This window comes from Camellia sinensis, chromosome 5 (assembly GCF_055761805.1).
Source record: "Camellia sinensis isolate YWXY chromosome 5, ASM5576180v1, whole genome shotgun sequence".
Taxonomy (NCBI): domain Eukaryota; kingdom Viridiplantae; phylum Streptophyta; class Magnoliopsida; order Ericales; family Theaceae; genus Camellia; species Camellia sinensis.
This window is the reverse complement of record NC_138965.1, coordinates 107,610,670-107,618,755: the sequence shown is the minus strand read 5'-3', so window position 1 is coordinate 107,618,755 and position 8,086 is coordinate 107,610,670. Positions and strand designations below refer to the sequence as shown.

Here is an 8,086-nt window from a genome sequence, read left to right as displayed (position 1 = left end):
ACACATCAATGGGAAAATTACCATTTTGCCCCTTTATATCAATTTTAAAAAATAAAAAGTTAGAGACAAATCTGTCATTTTAAATTTAAACATTATTTCAACACATTTTTCAATACAATAACCCAACTAAAAAATCATCTCATCTTCCCAAACACAAAAACTAAAATAGCCACTAAAATAGCCAAAAAGTCAACTAGCCTACTAAAATAGTCACTTCCCAAACGAGGCCAACATGGTTGGTTGTGTCTTGGGCTATTTCAGTTCGAGGAAGGCTCATGTATTGGTATTGAGAAACGTTTGATTCCATGTAAATGTGTGAAAATATATGTGAAGTATGGTAATAACCAATGTTGTATTACTTGACTGAGTTAAGCACAAATCTACTGATCAAAAATTTTGAAAATAAATACTTGATGCTGGAAATTTAATTTGCATACTAAAGTCAAAGATTTAATGATGGAATTAATATTTAAATGCTAGAAATTGTATTTAAGGTGATTTACAGCTCATAATAGCATGCATTTTGAAACTAAAATTGTATAGAAGCCAAAACTACGACGTTAAGAGCGGCAATTATTGATTACCCATTCGATATGTGAGAAAGAGTTTCATTTCTAGTTTCCTTTTTTCAATTTATTTAAAAGCTTATTGAATTTAATGAACAAATATAAAATCCTCCCTTTTTCCAATAGCTAAAAATAAATAGAAAAATATTTGAAGTATCTTGCATTCTTTGACCCATGGAGAGATATACTATGTAGTTTTGGATTCATTTGAAGGAAAGAGAAACATAACAAAGAATACAGTATAAGAAAATGATTAAAAAGAGGGGGAGGGAGAGGGGACAAAATCAAACAAATGAATTAATGAAAAAAAATTCAGATACTATAGTAGTTTAGTATACATATAAATTAGCCAAATCTATAAAAATATTAGTTCTCTCAATATGATGAACGAGATCGAAGAATAAGATTAGGATTACCTGATGGCATAAATCTACCACTTGGAAAATACATGACCACCTAACCAACAATTGGTGAAAATAGATTAATACTGTTCTATCACACAATTATTAGACAGGGTTGGGGGCTGTGGTTTTCCAATTTGTTATTGTAATTCCACAACTAATTTTCAATGCTTTCCCCTGAGACTCTGTCGAACTTGTACTCGATGATTGTTATTGTTGAAGTCTGGTTCAATTGGGTATGATGTCTTTTGATGGTGATTTTCTCCTTGAAATGGTTTAGTCTGGAAGAAGCTGATAAAGTTGAAGAGCAATTTAGAAGGTCAAAGGGTTAAGCTTTGTTAAGAAATTTAGAATTAACATGCTCTTAGAGATTGTTGATACTCTTGGGAGCTTTTGATGGCTTTTTGACTTCTGGATCAGACACGTTTTCTAGCCTAAAAAGCATTCACTGCATCACAAATGACATCGTACATTTAAGGTTGTTCTTCTTTGAATGCTTATGTCATTCCTCTAATCCTGTGGTGAAACTTTCCTTTTCTGATTTTTTTTTTCTTTCTATATTCTTATTGATATAAGAAATGGAAACAATTATCAAATTCCATATCTGTTGCTATTGGAGTTTTCTTCTATCACTCCTTTGTCCAATTCAGTTGGTTTCTTAGGGCATTTGATGGTTTTCCGCCTTAGATAGTTTTTAATTTTTTTTCCTGTGTAACATTATCTCAGGGAAAATATGAGGACACAATAAAGGATTGCACGAAAGCATTGGAGCTAAATCCTAATTATCTGAAAGCTCTGCTTAGAAGATGAGAGGCTCATGAGAAGCTTGAACACTTTGAAGAGGCTATTGTTGGTAAATTTAGATTCAGTAGATGTGCATTATTATCAATACATAAAATGATAGCTACCAGCAGGTTGCCTTTGCTTTCAATCTTGCATTTGCACTCTCTCTCTCTCTCTCTCTCTCTCAATAGCAAAATATATCTGTTATTGTTTCCTTGTTTAATGTTCTGATCCAAACATTTTTTACGCTCTCATTTTTGCTTCTTCCTTTTATTGCATGCTTTGCAGATCTGAATAAAAGCTTGGAATTGGATCACACGTTGGTGGTAGAGAGATGATATAAAGCAATCCTTACAATTGGTTAGTCTAGAGTTCTATTTTAAGACAACAAAGGTCCAATTTGTATGTTGGTTCACAATTTCGTGCAAGATGTGTTCATGATTGACACGATAGAAAAGAATATTGTTTCTTTGCCTTGCTATATTATTTTTATCAACGATAATACGACCCTCACGGGCGTAACGCGTGCGGGTCTAACTAGTATGATGAGAAAGATGGAAATGAAGGAAAGATGTGAACCTCAATAAATAAATAAATAAAATTTTAAAAAAAATGAAAGTTGTGAATCAACGAATTGTTACACTATGGTCTTACTATTTTTTAGTGAGATGGGAAAATAATTAACTTTTGTGTTGTGTTATTTTTTTATATCATGTATAAGTAAACAAGATCTAAAGATTTTGATTATTTTGGTTCACAAGGGATACTACTAAATTTAAATCTTAACAAAATTTAAAATTTAACTAAACCTAATTTTTATTTGATGATAAGACTAAAAATTACTGTAATGCGAGAGTTATATTTCAATATAAGTTCAAATTAACCAATCAAATTATATCAAGATGCACACACAAAAAAGAGATACAAAGAGAGATAGAGAAAGAAAATCGTTTTAAACCACTAAATTACATAGCAATATATTAGTTGTCATTAATTTTGTAATAATTATTTGTAAACAAATAAACCAATTATGAGTATTTATATGAGAGGTGATATAAAATAGTGACAAAAAATCTGTAATATATAACATTTCTCTAATATAAAATTTATAGAAATTTTTTTTAGCATAATTAAACATTTAACATGAAAAATTAAACACATTTTTTTGAGAAAAAAAAAAAGAAAAAAAAAAGGTAAAGAAAATAGTGATATCAAATTTTCATGTCATTTTGGAATAATTAAATCAAAATATTTAAAATTGAAAAAATTCGGTATATTATACCTGTTACAGTAAAGATAATTTCAAAAAAAAAAAAAAAATTACATGTGTATTTGCCCCCTCAAAGTTCAAATCATGGATTCATCATTGAGAGACATGTGACTTCCTTGGGCCTCACGTGCCTTCTGTCACTGGTGGTATGTATAAAAAAAAAGATGTTGTCATTAATTTTCTACTAAAATGTATATATATATATATTTTTTTTTATTAGAAAAAAAATGAACTTTATTTATTTTAGTATCTGTAAATCATTTACATTAATTTGATCAATTTATCCTTATTAAAAAGAGAATCAATATAATTATCTCGTACTTATAAGACTTGTGGAAGCAGAAATTATCCCACATATATTAATCAAGAGATTAACAAAGAATTGAGTCACACCGTTCCGAATCTGCAAAAGAATAAATGGTTAGTGCCTCTCGACTGGTGGTTGCCGATAGGAGAGCACTTCGACAATCAAATTAGATAGCATATAACTAAATGACACTGAATAAGTAAATAGAATAGTTTAGGCATACCTCTACTCGAGAGTTGAAGAATACATCCATTTATATAGGCAAACTTGCCACTCATTTTGTCCAATGAGCTTAAGCCACTAATTTGGTCCAATGAAAATAAGTCACTTGTATGGCCCAAAACTTATTTGATATATGTATGTCAGAGCAAGTTGGCAAGTTGCATTGCAAGGTATTGTTTTATTACCTTAATTCTATTTTCATGTAGGCATTGGGTGAGCCCACCTCACATGGTTTATTTTTATCCCTCCACAGGACTAATTACATTTTTCTCAAACCTAAGAAGAGATTAGTGTAATTTATCTTAATTTATATATATTTATATATATATGAAATTTGAGTTTAATAACATGATTCAACACTTAAAATTAAATGTATTAAGTGATAATCAATTAAGCCTGTTTGATAACCACAATTGATATTACTTAAAAAATTAAATACATCTTAAAATGTAAACTTAAATTTAAGAAAATTTTAAGTCATACAAAACTTATTTAATTCTGACTGAATTTATAAATACTACACATAAATATCGATATACAATATTATAAACTCACCACCACTACTATTACAACTACCACCACCGCCACCACCATCATGCCACTACCACCACCATCACCATCGTTGCCGCCACTACGACCGCTACTACTATCACTACCACCACTATCATGCCATCGTCACCACTAGCATTACTACCATCACCTTCATCACAATTATCATTATTGCCATAAGTCTACCATTATTTTCCTATCACTACCATCGCTATAGCTACCGCTACCACCACTACCACCACCATGCCATCATCACCGTCACCACCCTCGCCACTGCCACTGCAACCACCAACATCATACCATCACCACCACCACTACCACTACTATCACAATATAAAAATTAAAATATATAATTTAAAAATAATAAATTTTAAATTCAATCATATATATATATATCAAACAATTTATTTTTAATTCAATATTTAAATTTTTCTCAAACAATTTTTCAATTTAAAAAGTTCAGTTAATTTTCACTTTTCAGTCACCTTGATCAATGTCTTTCTTCAAATTTGGTTCATTTGAACTTTAAAATTTTTGCTTGTATCTATACCAAATTAAGGAGTGGTGGGCAAGAAAATTTTAGCCTCTTTTAGGTTAAAATCTATAAAAAAATAAAAAAATAATAAAAAAAAAGGATAAAATAAGTTAAAATAATTAATAAGATAAAATATCAAAAATAACATATTAAAATAGCTAAAAATTAAAATAACCTACTAAAATAACAACTTTTCAAACACCCACTATATATATATATGTTATTCAAGTCTTAAAAAAAATTTAGTTGCTTAAAACCCTTTATTAGAGATTTTTTGGAATGGATGTTCTCATCAAAATAGTTAAAAATTTATAAATAAATAAAAAAGGGTCAAAATATTATGTCTTTTATATTAATTAATTATTTTTTCTCTTAAAATCATATATTCAAACGAAAAATTTATAGGGAGATTTACCAATAAATCCCAAAATTTGAACTTATGAACCAATTGGTCCCATTTTTATTCTATTAAACCGTTTAGTCCCATCTTTCTCCTATCACACACAGATACACATATACATTGTGAGGGGCAGACAGACACACACACACAGATACACACAGACACACACACACACACACAGATACACACAAACAGACACACACACACAGATACACACACACAGATACACACATACATTACGAGGGGCAGACACACACACACACAATAGCTAATCGATGCAACGCCGTTGCTGACCGATCAGATCTTCCTGAGTCGCCGGTTCGTGTGCCGCCCGCCGAGCTTCCGCAGCAGTCGGAGAATGATGCGCGAGCCAGAGTTGGGGGTAAGAGAGGCGACGGCGGAGCAGATCGAAGAGAGGCAGAGCGATTGGGCGTACTCGAAGCCGATCGTGATTCTGGATCTGTTGTGGAACTTCGCGTTCGTGTTCGTGTTCGTTGCTTTGTCGGTGTTGGTGGTGAGTCGGAAGGAGTCTCCGACGAAGCCTTTGAGGCTTTGGATTGTTAGATATGCGTTGCAGTGTGTGCTTCACATGGTGTGTGTTTCGGGTGGAGTATAAGCGGATAGCACAGAGCCTTGATCGAGGAGACACACACAGGGCACTCTCGTCCACGCAGTAAAACAAAAATAAAAATCAAAAATCAAAAAGGACCAAATCAAACCACCAACAGGACTATTTGGTATAATAGAATAAAAGTGGGATTATTTAGTATAACAGTTTGTGAAGTAAGATTTATTGATAAATAATCCAAATTTATTTATTCTAAACAAATTAACTTTTTTCATTTTATAACAAAAAAAAAAAGACTCAAAAAATTAAGTAATTACTAAAAAAAAAGTTCTCAAACAAGCGCTCACGGGTATCTTAGAGAGAACCGCCCTGTCACTTGCGCGGTGTTTGGATGAGTTTATGCTCATCAATATCTCTCAACATCAAGTTGCAACTCGCAACGTCACGGAGAAAAGTGATGGTCTAGTTGGAGTCGAGGAGGGTCCATTCGATGTGACCTCATGTTATGGATAAACAATGCCGACTAACATGTATGACATTGACATTTGAATTATTGTTAGCCTTCTCAGAGATCCCCCATAGTTTCTTACTGGAGTTATTATTGTTGGTATTTTTTTTTATAATAATGAACCCGTTTGGAAAGTATGGGTTTAGATTTTTTTGGTTAAAATAGATACAAAAAATAAAATAAATTTTTTAGTTTAATAAAATAAAATATCTCATCTAATTCATAATTATTATATATTTTTTTTTCACAAAAAGTTTAAAAAGTCAAATAATCATTTCCAAACCAGGCTTTTTAATCTCATGCTAAAATAGTCAAAAAATCAAAAAGCCAATCCACTTCCCAAATGAACCCAATACATGAAAATATATAAAATAAATTAAATAGAAATGATAAAACAATTATTATTATTATTTTTTATTATTAAAGAATGAAATATACAATAAACTATAGAACTAAAAAAATACAAGAATGAACTGGATTACACCATAGAACATATTACAAGATGGATTCAAATAGACATATAAAATAATATACGAGAAATTATTTAATTTAAAATTTTGAATAACAAAAGATAAATGATGCAAACTGAAACTTGTGTGATACTACAGTTTTTTTAAAACAGATTCACTGCCTCCCAGTGGGTGCTGGAGGTACGCCGGCATCTGTCTCCCAAGATATGATGGTCGAAACCAACTAATGCAGAAGCACCATCTGAATAGTTTCGGCGAACTTGACAATGGATGCACTCTCTCTAACAAGAATCAAAGAAGGGGCTAGCAAAAGAAGATAGGAAAAATTTTCTTTGGTGTAAAATAAACATCTCCAACTTTTTATCTCAAAACACCATCTTCATTTTTCATCAAAAATCTCTCTAAAAAACTTTTTTCCAAGTTGAAGGGGAAAAGCCTTTATTTATACAAGTAGGAGAATCCCTAGCCATGAAGGCTATACATCAATAGGGCCATCAAATGTCATTAACCAAGGCCATCAACTCTAACCATTAGGACTAGATATACAAAGGTTGAAAACCTATGGCCACTAATATGGTCATCAACTCCATCATCAAAAGATAAGAGTTACAAAGGTCTAAACCTTCCATATGCTTAATATATACAAATAAATATGTATATAATGATGTTTGAATAAACCAATTAGATGAGTCACAAAATGGATACTAATGTTGGGTCATAACCCGATCCAAACCCAATTCTCAAATACATGCACAAGCTAAGCCCAACACAACATAGCTTAGCCCAAGCTTAAGATTAAGTCCAAGTCTAAGTCTAAGTCTAAGTCCAAGACCAAACCCAACACATGCACAAGTACAAGTACAAGTCTAGGCCCAGTCCAAACTAAGACTAAGTCTAAATCTAAGCCCAACTTTATTGATACCCACTTTATGAGACAATTCTTATTCGCAACTCAATGGTTTCAGCTCATTATTTTTATATTGTAATCTTCTCATTTGAGATAATACAAAACTACTCAAACCCACCTCAACCGATGGTTGTGTCTCACTTTAATTTTGAATTAGAGTTGTCGAAAAAACATTATTTTCCAACAATCCCCCACATGAATAAAATTGGCCGAATAAAGAAAAACGGACAATGCTTAACAACAAAGACGCTGAAAGAGAGCACACAGAATAACCCTGCATCAGAAAAGGTAACTGTTGGCCTTGAACCTTTCGTAGTGAAAGCTTGTCGGATTTACTAACCGACCAGTGAATGTAATGTTTTAAACTATTCTGTCGTTTGTATAAACGGAGACAATAAACCTCACATAGGAGTCATCCCAACCATTGTTCTTGTTCTCATTGGTGTGTTAGGCTTGGCCCTAGAACACTAGCCTGGTTCAGTGAGTGTTTTTAAAGAATTCGGCCTCGTCAATTCTTAAATAAGCGGCCCCACTTCACACTCACATAGGTGACCTACATAAGGTATCTCACTATACCACAAATGACTACTTACAGCACTT

At 32.0% G+C, this 8,086-nt stretch overlaps 1 long non-coding RNA gene across 1 annotated transcript; it reads left to right on the top strand.

Annotated features, from left to right (window-relative positions):
* Positions 1 to 235: 235 nt before the first annotated feature.
* LOC145790783 (uncharacterized) lies at positions 236 to 2,246 on the top strand. Its single transcript, XR_014329962.1, has 2 exons — positions 236 to 1,820; positions 2,039 to 2,246. It is a non-coding gene; the product is annotated as an uncharacterized LOC145790783 (long non-coding RNA).
* The last annotated feature ends 5,840 nt before the right edge of the window (positions 2,247 to 8,086 follow it).